Genomic DNA, 15,221 nt, shown 5'->3' with positions numbered 1-15,221 from the left:
GAGCCATTTCATGGAGGAGTATTAAGCAGAAATGCGTTTCGGACTCAACCATGGAAGCTCAGTATGTAGCAGCCTCTGAGGCAGCTAAAGAAGCAGTATGGCTCAGGAACTTTCTAATGGACTTAGATGTGATTCCTGGTTTGCCCAAAATCGTCACAATTTATTGTGATAATAGCGGTGCAGTTGCAAACTTGAAGGAACCACGAGCTCATAAAGCAAGTAAATATATAGAACGTAAGTACCACCTGATACGAGATATCGTGAAGCGAGGAGAAGTTGTCATCGCCAAGATTGCATCAGCGGATAACCTGGCAGATCCTTTCACTAAGGCCCTTCTGGCGAAAGCGTTCGATCGGCATGTGGAAGGAATGGGAATCAGATGTATGGTAGAAGATATGGCAGCTTAGCCATTAGTATAAGTGGGAGATTGTTGGAGTGTATACTGAAAGCCTAAGGTTTTGTAAACATTTATTTTGAATAAAGAATCACATTTGGTCAAATTATCTACATTTGTTTGTAGTTCAATTAATTTATATTGTAGATAATATAGTATGTGGTGTCACATACAGAAGATCGTATTATCAGTACCTTATAAATTATAAACAGTAGCTCACGACCAAAATGGAAAGGAACAAACCATTAGAAGGTCGTAGTGTAATTAGGTATCAGTTTATCTTGACTGTATAATTACACTAGTACACTTAGAGTGTATTGAGTAGGACCATTTGAGGTCGTTTCTTTTATACTGACTTTATAAAGGAACAAAGACCTCAGTTATTATGGAAGTGTGTGCTCTTAATCCTAATATAATAACAAGTACATATATTTGATATTTATTTCTTTAATTTATCAATGGGTGAGATTTAGTTCGATGAATCGATAAACCCGATAAGTTGGGAAATGATATCACTTATAGTGTGTGTTGTTGATTATAGAAGGAAACTGTGTCCTAGAGATACTAGGTTGATAATGTCCTCAAGAGGAGCTCATAAGGATTGTCATGTTAAACCCTGCAGGTGGACTTAGTCCGATATGACGATAAGGTTGAGTGATACTACTCTTGGACTAAGATATTAATTAAATGAGTTGTCAGTAACTCACTTAATTAGTGGACATTCGATATCTTAAACACAGGGAGACTAACACACTCATAATAAGAAGGAGCCCAAAAATGTAATTTGGGATTGGTGCGGTAGTTCAATAATAGTTCTCTAGTGGAATGAATTATTATTGATAAAATTAAGTTGTGTGTTCGGGGCGAACACGGGATGCTTAATTTTATCGGGAGACCAAAACCAATTCCTCCTCTCGGTCCCTATCGTAACCTCTTATTTATAGAGTACTATACCCACCTATACCCACCTTCTATACTCACCTAAAGGGGGCCGGCCAAGCTAGCTTAGAATCAAGCTAGGGCCGGCCTAAGCATGGTTTAAGGTGGCCGGCTCTAGCTTGAACCCAAGCTAGAGGGGGCCGACCATATTAAATTAAAAAGAATTTTAATTTTAATTTTTATTATGTGGAAGATATAATTTATTAAAGAGAATTAAAATTAAAATATCTCTCTTGTAAAGAATCTACAAAAGATTAAAGAAAGAGATTAGATCTCTTTCCTTATTTGTAGATTGGTAAGATATTTTATTTTCTCTTTAAAAATTATTCACATGTTGAAAAATTAAAATTATAGAAATTTCTTTTTATCAGCCATGAAGAGATTTTTGAAGAGAAATTTTATTTTTTAAAATTTCTGGAAACAAATTAGGAAGTTTTAATTTGTTGATTAAAACTTGTCTAATTTATTCCTCCATGATGTGGCCGGCCATTATAGTTTAATTGGGAAATTTTATTTTATTTTTCTCAATTAAATCATGTCAAGGAAATTAAGGAAATTTTATTGTAATTAAATTTCCTAATTTACCAAGGCTAAGGAATATAAAAGAAGGGGTGGGGGTGCCTTCAAGAGAGACAACCTCTATTATTTCTCTCCCTCTTTTCCTTGGTATTGTGGCCGGCCATCATCCTCTCCCTCTCTTCCTCTTGTGGTGGCCGAATCCTTCATCTCTCTTGGAGCTCTTGTGGTGGCCCGATACTACTTGGAGAAGAAGAAGAAGAAGGAGAGAAAGCTTGCATCTCTTGGAGCTTGGTTGGTGTTTTGTTCTTCATCCTTGGTAAAGCTTCCTTATTGTGGCCGAACCTAGCTAGGAGGAGAAGAAGGTGGTTGGTGTTTTCTCATCTCGGAAGATCGTTGCCCACACAACGTCCGAGGTTAGAAGAGGAATACGGTAGAAGATCAAGAGGTCTTTCTAGAAGGTATAACTAGTAGTTTTTCCTTTTCCGCATCATACTTGTTATTTATGGAAATAATACCAAATACAAGAGGCTTACGAATCTAATATTTCGAATATATTTTTCGAAGTTGTGTTCTTTTATTTTATTTTATTTTATTTTTCCTTGTGATTTGATTGTTCCTTTCGGTTAACCTAAAGCTATTTTAGGAAATTAAATATTAGCTTTCCATAAAAGGTTTTGTCTAGTCGGTGGTGGTTGCTCCCATATCCAAGAAGGCCATGTGCCTCGCCACGTCAGTACTGGGAACCAATTATGGAAATTAATATTTAATGGAATTAATAACTTAAGGTGATTTGGGTCGAACGTGTTAAGTTCTGCAGGAGACCCAAGTCAAAACCTAAAAGAACGAATATATTAAGTTTTGGATCAAACGTGTTAAGTTCCGCAGGCGATCCAAAATTTAATTTAAAAGAACACATGGTAGCTAGGAAAAGGTTCAGACCTTTGTACAAAATTTTTGTTCAGTGGAACCTCTAGGTTTTCCGAGTAGCAACCAACATTATTTGATTGTTATCCTTAGATGAGGATCCCTGAGTTGAGTAGTAAATTTGGGGACCAAATTTTTATTAGTGGGGGAGAATGTAAAATACGACACCTAAATAATAATTAAATAATAAGGTTATTTGACAAATAATCTTATGAGAATTTTTAGAAATTTTTTGAAATTTTCAGGGATTTAATCGGAGTCATAGGGCGTAATTTGAGGGGATAAAATTATAGGCTTTAGAAAAGGTCTGTTTGGAAGTGGGAGTTGATTGAGAAATAAACTTAGGTTTCGATTTTATGAACTTTGAAGTCTAATTCTCCGTGTATCAACAAGTGAAGCCAGAACATCAGAGTGGCGTAGTGAAAGCAAGATGAGTCCATAACCCACAGAAGCATTCTTTTCGGTTAAGGATTTGATCATGACATTATGATGGACTAGTATATGGATTTGTTATTTGGTTGTTATCCTTAGATGAGGATTCCTGAGTTGAGTAGTAAATTTGGAGACCAAATTTTTATTAGTGGGGGAGAATGTAAAATACGGCACCCAAATAATAATTAAATAATAAGGTTATTTGACAAATAATCTTACGAGAATTTTTAGAAATTTTCAGGGATTTATCGGAGCCGTAGGGCGTAATTTGAGGGGATAAAATTATAGGCTTTAGAAAAGGTCTGTTTGGAATACACAAAAGTGGGAGTTGATTGAGAAATAAACTTAGGTTTCGATTTTTCCTAAACCTAAGTTCGAATTTTATATATTTGATACATTGCCCGTGCCCTAACTCCCCACGGCGCCGAGCTCCCTCCTCCCCCGAGCCTCACCTCGACCCCCTCACCTCTAGCCGTCGAGCCACAGCCGTGATCCTCTTGCCCTCCCGCGAGCATCACAGCCGGCTCTCCTCCTCACGCCAACACCGGGGCGTCGCGACGAGCCACGGCAGCCTGCTCTCCTCTTTGCGTGAGCACCGCGGCACCGCCCCCTCTGCCCTTGCCGAACCGCTTCTCCCTCACGCGAGCAGCAGCCGCTGATCCTCTCCTCTCCGAGCCATGCCCTAACTGACCCAGCGAGTTCCTTCCTCAATAGATACGGATAGAATTCTAGGTATGTTGGTTTTGGGTTATCATGTGAATCGAAGATGTTTTGGAGGTTTCAGTGTTCTAGATCCGAGATGTTTTCTGGTTTTCACACACGGATTTGGGTTTTGGGGTTTTGATTGAATTTGATGAGGCTTGGTTTCATGTTTGCGATACGAATATGTTGCGAAGTTGGGTGCTGAATCATGGAGTTCTTGCTTGGATTTTCGTGGTTTAAGCTGGGATGATAGTTGTTTTGTTCTCCTTATAGATTCTGAAAATTCGAGAACTATTTCTGGTGGATTTTTTTTGTGAAGTTGTTCTGGTGCCACGTAGTGCTATTCGGTTTTATTTTGGAGGTAGTTGTGGGTTTATGTTTTTCCTTTTCTTGCTTAATAGCGATAGTTGGTGTTTAAAGCTTTAAACAATGAAGCTTTGGCATTCTTATGGTGTCTGAATTTTCTGGTCGGATTTGAATTGAAACGGTGATACTGGATGGAAGCTTTGTTTCCAAATCGCTTTAGAGTGTATATGGATTTAGCTCGTTACCAATCTGCCTCTATATGGAATTAACAGAGGATGATATGTTCTTAGGGGTGTCAATTCGGGTGGGTCGGGTCGGGTTGGGTCGGGTTGAGTTTTTTTTTTTTTTTTAACCCAACCCGAACCCGACCCGAACCCGAGTTCAACCCAAAACACCTCAACCCGAACCCGAACCCGACCAACCCGATCAACCCGAACCCGACCCATATAACCCGAAAATCCGATTCAAAACGACTTTTTTGGGCTATTTTCCCTATAATTCTTCACTTTTATCTCAATATTCCATCATTATCATACAAACATGATATTAATATACATAAAAACATCTAAATTTTTAAAATAAAATTTGATTTAACCCCAAAAAAACTCACAAAACCCTATATTTAAGTCAACCCGGGTCAACCCGGGTCAACCCGAACCCAACCCGACCCAACCCGAGACTCATTTACTCTCCAACCCTCCAACCCGAACCCGACCCGAACCCGAAAATGCCCAACCCGAACCCGATTTTTTTCGGGTCGACTCGGGTTGGGTCGTCGGGTCGGGTTCATTTTTGACACCCCTATATGTTCTGTACTAAGCTGCGATTTTGAAATTTGGTTGGTGTCCTTGGTTTCCTTCCGAGATGGTCATGTTGTTGTGAATGGATTGATTTGGTGGATTTAGTGTGTTTTCCACGGTGGTTTCATGTTCTCCGTGAGTTTTGGAATCTCAGGATAGTGTGGTTGGATTGGATTTAAAATTAATGATGATTTTGGTTTCTTACGAGTCAGCTGTGATTTTCATGGACAGATTTGGAAGATCGTGAGATGATTTCAATGTTGGTTCTATTTTGGCATGCTAGTCTAAGATCTCTGGATGGATTTGGATGAATCGAGGTTTATAGTTGGATTAGGGTTTTTCCCTAATTAGGTTGGGTTTGGGTTTAGCTAGTTGTTGTTTATGAAGTTAGCTAAATTGTACATCACGTGATCTGCAGGACGTTGATTGAAGACGGTTGACACAATCTACATGTAAATGCGGGTACTTCTTGCTTTGTTTCTTTTAGTACTTTGACCTTGGTGCATGAACTATTTTGGATAAGGAATTATTTTTACCTTGACTCTACTCTTATTTTCCCGCGCTTGATACTTCCACACAATCCTTGAGAAATTCGTTTCCATATCTATACAGTCTCTTGTTGTTGTCCATGATCAGTAGTGGATACTAGATTCTATGTTTATATGCTTTGACTGTTGTTTATTTATGTACGATATTGAGCATGCTGGCATCATGTAGCATACCTGTTTCTGCTTATATATATATGATGACTGTTGCATTGTTCGCATCATGTCATTGCATGCATGCCGCATCCTTGGCCACTCGAGCGAGTGGTAGCAGGAGTTGATGCCGCTTGTCCTGTCGTGCCGCACTCGACCACTCATAGGTAGTGGTAGCTGGAGTTACGAGCAGCAGGGACCCCGTCGCAGATGTAGCTAGTTAGCTACTATGCAACTATCCCCTCGACCACTCGTGTCAGTGGTAGCTGGAGTGGTGTACAGTCTGTCACTGACTCGGCCTCTCGACCATACAGGGGTCATGGTGCAGAGAGGTGGGCGGGAGTGACCATTCGTGCATACGTTGTTTATTATTATATTTGCTTTGGCTGCTGTTTATATATGTTGTTACTGCTTACTTACTGCTGTTGCTTACTTATACTACTATGCTTGCTTATGATGAGATATACCCTCGTTGTAGGGGTTTAGTCCTTGGTTTACTTATTGGAAGTTTGTATATGCCTTACATGTTACCTCTGTAGCTATGAGCAGTACTGTAGCAGATTAATACTACTTTCTGAACTTCTATACCTAGCCTAGGATATGGTTTCAGGTATGAGCATTCATTATGGTCCTATTTTAGTATCTTCTATTTCTTTTATGAGACTGTATACTCTTGGCTCACTTTTTAGTTATATGTTATGTTCATGCACTATCTCTATCCTTACCCGCTGAATTCCAATACTCATCACCTCGCAAATTGGTTTTCTTTCGCCAGGTAATAGATAGATGAGTCATGGATGCTTGGAGAGTCTTGGCTGCCGGTCCCACGTCACACTCGAGGATAGTTTCTTTTGGGTCTTGCCACTGTTTGGATGTATATTAGTTTTGCGTATTTTGGTTTTGAACAAGTCGATGTGTTTTTTAGAATCTAGTCTGGTGGTTGTAGGTATTTTTGTTAGTGCCGTTGGTTTTACGTTCGTATTATTTTGTGTCTTCCGCTGTGCATGTTTTCAGCCGTGTGGGTTGTTGTTAACTGTGTGATTGTTTTTATTCATTTATGTCCAACCGGGTAGGCTGTGTATATTAATTGCGTGGTTATATTATTTCTATTGTGTATATATATTTCAGCCGAGTGTGGCTGATGTATATTTTGTATGTAGTAATGTTTCAGATTATCACCCGTATAGGGGAGATGCTGTTGAAATTTCTTCTAGCAGGGACTCCTTTGGGGGCGTGACAGTCGCAGAGCACAGCAGAGCAAACAATAGAAGATCTTGTCATTGTTGATTTACTCCAGCCTTCACCATCCTTATATAGGAGGTTCGGGGTGCCCGGATCCCTTCGGGGCACCCTGAATTTGACGTAGGCGAGCCAGTCAGCGAGCTCCATGTGGTGAAGTGATAAGGGGATAACTTTTGCATTCCGAGTGCCCAAATCCCTTCTGGGAGCCCGAACCTCCACTTTTCAATAACCTGCAAAAAGTGTTAGTCCGAGGCAAAATGCAAACTATCCTGCAAAACAAAGTGTTAGCACAATATAGTTAAAAAAAAAAAGAAATAGAGTAGTAATTAGATTCCGTCTCATCGAGACCGGAATCTAGTCAAGTTCTCAACTTAGAATTCCAAAATGGTTCTAAGTTGGATCGACGCCTAAGTTCCCTTCCCGGGAACGTGTCCTCACAGTCACTCTCCTCTAGTGACTTATCTTAACTTACCTGTCAGACGTCTGGTCAGCCCGTCGACTCGTCTGGACTTCGTGCCAGCTATCCGGTCATCCCGTCGACCTAGCTAGACTTTGTGCCAAACGTCCGGTCAGCCCGTCGACCTGTTTGGACTTCGTGCTAGCTATCCGGTCGACGCGTCGACATAGTTGGGTTTTGTGCCAGACATCCGATCAACCCGCCGACCTGCCTAGGTTTCATGCTAGCTATCCAATCGACTCGTCGACCTAGCTGCGCTTCGCCTGCACACTCGATCAGAGTGTTAGATAATAATGAAATTAACTTAACCTACTTTGTCATTTATCAAAACTTGAGTTAGACCGTTAGTGCTAATCTCACCAAAACTACAAGTTTACTCTGAGACTCCTATCAAATGTTATCAATGTGGTGAACAAGGACATATGGTGCACTAATGCAGGAAGCCCTCTTCTACTAATCTGAAGGGCAAAAGCTTGCTAATCAAGGAAAATGTTATAGGAGATATAACAACAATTGCTGATCCTATGTATGATACATCTGACGAAGTGATTTAGGGTGATGGCCATGAGACTTTGGTAGTTTGTAAGAGTTTGATGACTTCTAATGGAGATTCGAGGGATAATTGGTTGAGAACCAATATTTTTCATACTACCTGCACCATTCCGAATAAAGTGTAACAACCCAAATTTCCTCAATTAGAGTCCTAAAAGTAATCTAAAAATATTTTAAAATGCTATAAAAATATTCTAGGGATATTTAGAGTATTTTTTTGCAATTTTTGGATGTCGTTTGGTATTTTTACTAGACGAAAGAAGTTTCGACAAAAAAATATCCAAGCCGAGATTCGAACCCGAGACCTCCGGCCGAACCAATGTCTTAAGTGAATCCGGCTGACCAAGTGGGCAAGCGGATGTTGCTGATTAAGAAAAGAGCGACTTTTATTTAAGAAGTAATTGGTAATAGGGTATGAGAGTTATTAAGGGGAGCTTAGTTTTTTTCCCGTGACCTAAATTACTCACCTTTCCCTCTCGTGTCGGCGCTTCTCGTCTCAGGCGAAACCGCAGCAGCAAGCAAGGGTTTCTCCGGCGGCCGACCAAAGAGGATTTCTGCGAGCTCTTCTCAGACCCGAGTTCCTCTCGTCAAGAAGGAAGCCGTGAGCACGAGGAAGAGGCCACGATCTCAAGCTCACCCGAACCCTAGAAAGTCTTTCTCTTCGGTTGTAAGTCCTAGAATGAGGTATGTTGCTACTCACCTGCGGTAAGAGTTGTTTTGAGTTTGATTTGGTATTTCCTTGTTTTTTTTCCTAGTATGCCGTGAGTTTCATAGAGAAGGTGGAAGGGATTTGATCGGATTAGGTTTTAGCTTTGAGGGCAGGCCATGTGTAGGAGATGGGTTAGATTTCGAAGCATGTTGTAAGATTTTTTAGTTTTGAAATTTCTGCCGTGCCACAATTCCAGAAGGAATTGTATGCTGTTGGTTTCATGGATTAGGGCTAAGGGCAGAAATGGTTTACACATTTTAATAGCAGTAATTAGTTTCCTTGCTGCAGTGTATCACAATTCAATTTGTTAGACTAGGAAAATAAAAGAATTAATGAGATTAGCAGGTGGCTTAGCAATTCGGTTGTGTGATAAATTTATATACATGAAGTTTCGGGTCCAATGTAGGAGCTGCAGAAATGAAATAAGCTTTACCTAAGTTTTAAATTCCAGCAGATTCAAGCATTCCATCATCTTTATGTATCAATTTCTTTTATAGTAATAGCATTCTTTCCTTATGCCTTGCTTTGCTGGAAACGATTCAGAATCTGTAGATCTACTGAATGCATGCTTTAGTATATCATGGGTTAACTTTTGATAGCAGCAGTAATTATCTTTTCCTCATGCTTTGCCTTGTTGGAAACAGCTTAGAAGTGTAGACCCATTAAGTGCAGATTTTTGCATTTTGTAGCATTGCAGCTTATCTCCTTTAGCAGTGTAGATTCTTTGTTTCTTATTTTAAAGCATGCTTAAAGAATTTAGATTTGCTTCTCTTTGTTTTAATTCTGACATAGCATGCTTAAGGAATTTAGATGGGGTTTCCTTTATTTAATTCTGTTGTAGCATACTTAAAGAAGTCAGATTCAGTTTTCCTTTGATTTATATCTGTTGTAGCATGCTTAAAGAAGTTAAGTTTGCTTTCCTTTGATTTAGACCTTTTTAGTGTTATTTAATGGGCAAGGACAACCCTTTTGTTAAAGTATAAGTATTAGTTTTCTCACTATGAAATGGGCACAAACATCCCCACTTTGAGTTTCTGTTTAGATGTTTTTATTACGGTTTTTAGGAAGCATGATCAACCCTGTTTTTTTTTAGCATGGCAAATTTAGTTCCTGACATTGATAAGCATGAACAGCCGTAGCTATTAGCATGCAGTTAGAGGCTTGTTATTACAAGAACAGTCCATAGATCATGAGCATAAGCTTTACATAGTTTCTGTACATGTATTATGAGCATGCAGCTTTGCTTATAGTTAGTATGTATGCAGATTTTATAAGTATAGTATGTAGATTTTTATAAGTATTGTACGCAGATTTTTATAAGTATTGCTTGTAGAATTTGATAAGTATTGTATGCAGATTTTAATTGTTAAGCATTTCAAAATCTTGTTAGACAAAGTATGTAGATTTATTTCTGTTTAAACTGCGATTTTGGAACTTCCCAAGCACAGCAGTTTCAGTTGTTATAGCATTCAATTTTAGTTTGTTTAAGTATTCAATTTTGGTTTGTTAAAGTATTTGAGATCAATCTTGTATGAGACATCCTTTTATTAGAGGTATTAACAAGTATAAGAAAGATAAAGAAAAGAAAGAAAAAGGTCAAGGCCTTAAGTAGATCCCAAAGTCGAGACTTTAGGGATTTTGGCACACAAGGTGCTTGATAAAATGTCAAGGCATTTAAAGAAGAAATAATTAAGATACTAAGATATTTTACTTTGAAGAGGCTAGTACCCGACTTCCAAGGTTGTCGTTAAACAAATCCAGGTGTACAATTCCAAGGTCTTGGCCCTGGTAGACCAAGGTCTGCTCTTTTAGGATTGGTGGCTCGCTACCCCAACCTATTAGGGAACGCGCATAAGATGGTACTAAGCCTGGGCCCAAGAGAAGTTGATTATTATTTTGAAGTATTAAAGTATAAGTTTTAAACAAGTGAAATAAAAGAATAAGTTTTTAAGCAAGTGAAATAAGATTCAGAAAGTGTTTAAAATTCAGCAAGTTTTAGTTTTCCTTATGCTAGCATGTTATTCTAATTAGCTTTACATGTTTAGCATTCCAGTATGCATTGTTCTTTTACTATTAGATGAGCATGTGTAGTATTTTCTTTAGAGCTTTCAGTTCTTGGATTTCAGTATATTTACATGCATATTCGAGTTTTTGTGAGTTAGACAGCGCTTACTAAGCATTTGCTTATAGTTTGCATTTCCTCTTACTACAGATAAAGGAAAGGAAAAGATATAGCAAAGGGAGACGACAAGGTGACGCGGATGGTGTGTGATGCCAGGACTATGGGAAAGACTTGGGCATTTTTAAGTTTCCACATTTTAGTGATTAATAAATATTTGAGATTGTATCTTACATTTCTTGTCATTGGAGATTATTTTGTTTTAGATTGTATGTTGAGATGAGTTTGACACTTATTTAATTGTGCGAGTGTTGATATATGTTCCAGCCGTCTGTGGCTGATGTATACTATATATGTATCTCAGTTTATGGTCACCGGTACAGGGGAGATGCTGCCAAAATTTTTCGGTAGAGACTCCTCGTGGTTTCGATCATACCAGTTAAGTAGAGTTAGTAGTTAAGTAACGGTCACCCTTAGAGAGTAGTAGTATATATAAGAAGGGTGGTCGTTACATAAAGTCTGTAAGATGATCAATGACAGTGACAGTTGTGAGAACATAATATCTATTGAAGCTGTTCAGAAATTATAACTGAAGATATATCATCATCTTAAACCGTACAAGTTATCTTGGCTAAATAAAGAAAGTGAGGTAATAGTAGACTGGCAATACCTTGTTTCCTTTTCAATTGGCAAATATTTTGATAGTATTTGGTGTGATATGGTGGTATGGATGTGTGTCATGTATTATTGGGGCCACCTTGACAGTATGATCACAGTGCTGTTCATGATGGGCAGAATAATATATATACCCTTCACATCAAGGGGAAAAAAATTGTATTGGCGTTGTGGTGGGAAGGAACTACTCCAATTCCGGTAGCTAAAATACTAATTTTCTTTCTATATCTAGGTTTTTAGATAAAGTGGAACATGAATTTGTATATGCTTTGCTACCGTGCCAAAGCATTGCTCCTGCCATGGACCCTAAGTTACCAGCCGAAGTACAACAGCTGCTAGCGGATTTTGATGAGTTGATGCCAGAGGATCTTCCTTCTGGGCTATTGCCTATAAGAGATATCTAGTATCAGATTGACCTTATTTTGGGGTCGAGTTTGTCTAATCGGCCAGCTTATCATCTTAGCCCTAAGGAAGCTGAAGAATTGCAACATCAGGTGGTGGAGTTACTGGAAAAAGGGCACATTTGAGGGAGCATGAGCCCCTGTGTAGTTCCTACCCTAATAGCGTCAAAGAAGGATGGCTCGTGGCATATGTGTGTTGATAGTAGAGTCATCAACAAGATTACAGTTAAGTATAAGTTTCCAATTCCCCTCTTGGATGACATGTTTGATTAGCTATTCGATTCTAAGGTCTTCTCAAAAATTGACCTTAAAAATGGATACCATCAAATCAGAATAAGGCCTGGTGATGAATGGAAGACGATATTCAAGATGCAACATAGGTTATATAAATGAATGGCCATGCCTTTTGAACTATGTAATATGACCAACACCTTCGTGAGATTTATACATCAGATATATCAACCCTTTATGGGAAAGTTTGTGGTGGTATACTTTGATGACATTCTTGTTTATAGCTCGACATGAGCATCACACTTCGATCATCTCCGTGCTATCTTCGAAAAGATGAAAATGGAATGCTTATTTGTAAATAAGAAGAAGTGTTCTTTCTTTACTACATAGGTAACTTTTATTTGATATTATTGTGTCTACTGATAGTGTACACATAGATCAAACAAAGATAGATGTAGTCTTAGAGTAGCCTCAACCGAGGACCCTGCACTATGTCAAAAGTTTCTATGGCTTGGCTTCTTTCTACTGTTGGTTCATTAAAAATTTCAGCACTCTGATTACTCATATCACTAAGTGTATCAAGGGAAAGGATTTCAATTGGTCTAAAGAAGAAGAATCTAGCTTTCAACTGGTAAAACAAAGGATGACCGAAGCACCGGTTCTGGCCCTTCTTGATTTTGATAAATTATTCGAGATCAACTGTGATGCATTCGACATAGGTATAGGAAGTGTTCTGAGTCAATCTGGGTGACCAGTTCTTTTCTTCAACAAGAAGCTCTCTGATCTAAGAAAAATTATTCTACTTATGACTTGGAGTTATATGTCATTGTACATTCCTTGAAGCATTGGCGACACTACCTAGTATTGATGCAATTAGCACTAATGGTCAAACTTAGGTTTTGATGAATGACAAATGGTTTAAAGTTAGATGTTGTGTGATCTAACCTTGTTACCAAGTGTGTAGGATTTAACTGGTCTGACACTAGGTTGTAATCCAGCTAGGTCTGGAGGACCTGATAGCTGGTGTAGAAGTCTAGATATGTTAAAAAGTGACCCAATATCTGGCGGGAATTCCAGTTGAGTCTGTGGGGCCTAATAGCTGGCTGAAATCTAGTGGGGTAAGTGAACCTGACAACTAGCGGGAAGACCTGGTAAACCAAAGTAGAGTCAAGCGATTCTGCATGGTAAGTAAGGTAAGCCACTGGAGGAGAGTGTTCGAGTGAGAACGAGTCTCAATTAGGGACTTTAGGCGCAGGTCCAGTTTAGGTCTATTTTAAATCTCTAAATTGAGACATTGACTAGATCCTACTATGGGAAAGATAGGATCAAATTAATAATGCTATTTTATTATTATGCTAATTCCATTTTTACAGGTTGTACTTTATTTTTGGACTAATATGTTTTTACAGAAGTAAAAAAAAATCAGCCTTGGTGAACAATGCTCAAGGCGCCTCCTGGTCAATTGGAGGCGCCTCCTGTGCGAGTGGAGGCACCTTGGATGCTGGTCGAAGACTCCATACAGGAGGGCACAAAGGTGTCTCGCATGACTCTGGAGGCACCTTGAAGATGGCTATGGAAGCGCCTCAAAGCGCGTTGGAGGCATCTTGTTGGATCGAGACCGCGCTAGAGGGGGGGGGGGGTGAATAGCGCTCGTGGCTAAATTTTACGTTTATCGGAATCGTGAAAATATCGGAGTTAAAACACTCAGCGGAAAGTAAACAAACACACAAAGAGACAAGCTTTTTACTTCGTTCGGAGCCTACGACGACTCCTACTCGAAGGCCCGCGATCCTTGTTCGCTTCCGGTGGGCAACAACTATAATCACGATAGAAATTACAAATTACACTGAAAGTATTGAAATAAACTTGTACCGACAACTTAAGAAAGAAGAAGATTGAAGCTCCGGGTCGTCGGAATGTCGCAGCAGCACTTCGGAATGACTTTGTGAGCAGCACGTTGAAGAGGGAAAGCTCAGAACTTGATCATTTGAAGTGCTGGTCGAAACCCCCTTATAAAGGGTGTTCAAGGCGCCTCCATGCTACCGAGTCTTCCGCGTGGATCAAATCTGATCTGGTCGAACTTCATCCCTTTGAGGCGCCTTATACCCTGCTCAAGGCGCCTTCCAAGGCGCCTTAAACCTTCATGAAGGCACCTCCAATGAAGCTTCGCAGCCATGTCAGCATTTGCACCCGAGGCGCCTCCAAGCTCCATGGAGGCGCCTCGGACACTGTTCATCCGAGGCAAATCATCGTTATTTTGTACCTGCAAGATATGTTACTCCCAAACAACATCTTGCAACACAAGGTTAGCACAAAATAACAGTATGAATAATAAAGAATGTTATGACAGTCTCCGGACTGTCCGGGTCTGACTTCGGGTTTCCAACCGGAAACCCTAGGTCGACCCAACGCCTACTGTTCCCTCTACGGGGAACGCGTCCTCACCTACTCCCCTCAGGAGAGATTACCTGATACCAGTCCGGTCCTCCAGACCGACTGAACTTTCCGCCTAGGGTTACCACCCCCTAGGACCTAGGGTTACCGCCCCCTAGGGTTTTTCTCCACCTAGGGTTACCACCCCTAGGACCTAAGGTTGCCGCCCCTTAGGGTTTTCCTCCACCTAGGGTTACCGCCCCCTAGGACCTAAGGTTGCCGCCCCTTAGGGTTTTCCTCCACCTAGGGTTACCGCCCTCTAGGACCTAAGGTTGCCCCCCTTTAGGATTTTCCTTCACCTAGGGTTACCGCCCCCTAGGACCTAAGGTTACCCCTTAGGATTTTCCTTCACCTAGGGTTACCACCCCCTAGGACCTAAGGTTACCCCCCCTTAGGATTTTCCCTTGCCTAACCACAGTTAGGACTTTCCCGAAACCTTATTTAACCACGTTAGATAATAACAAGACTTAACTTTGAATCCTTTGCCATTATCAAAACTCAGGTTCGATCGTCGGATGCTTCCCGCACCAACAATCTCCCCCTTTTTGATTATGGCAACCCAAATTTAAAGTTAAGTAAAACAAATGCATAAATATATTAAAAAGTTTTAAGTGAGCAAGCTTAAGTATATAAATTCAAATGAACGCCTAACTTAAGCTAACACTTAAACTTTTGTCAAGCTCCCCCT

At 39.9% G+C, this 15,221-nt stretch overlaps 1 long non-coding RNA gene across 1 annotated transcript; it reads left to right on the top strand.

Annotated features, from left to right (window-relative positions):
- Positions 1-3,860: 3,860 nt before the first annotated feature.
- On the top strand, positions 3,861-5,458 carry LOC122054045. Its single transcript, XR_006132536.1, has 3 exons — positions 3,861-3,940; positions 5,248-5,333; positions 5,435-5,458. It is a non-coding gene; the product is annotated as an uncharacterized LOC122054045 (long non-coding RNA).
- Positions 5,459-15,221: the final 9,763 nt, after the last annotated feature.

Source organism: Zingiber officinale, chromosome 3A (assembly GCF_018446385.1).
Source record: "Zingiber officinale cultivar Zhangliang chromosome 3A, Zo_v1.1, whole genome shotgun sequence".
In the NCBI taxonomy this organism is placed as follows: domain Eukaryota; kingdom Viridiplantae; phylum Streptophyta; class Magnoliopsida; order Zingiberales; family Zingiberaceae; genus Zingiber; species Zingiber officinale.
This window is presented reverse-complemented; position numbering and strand designations above follow the sequence as displayed.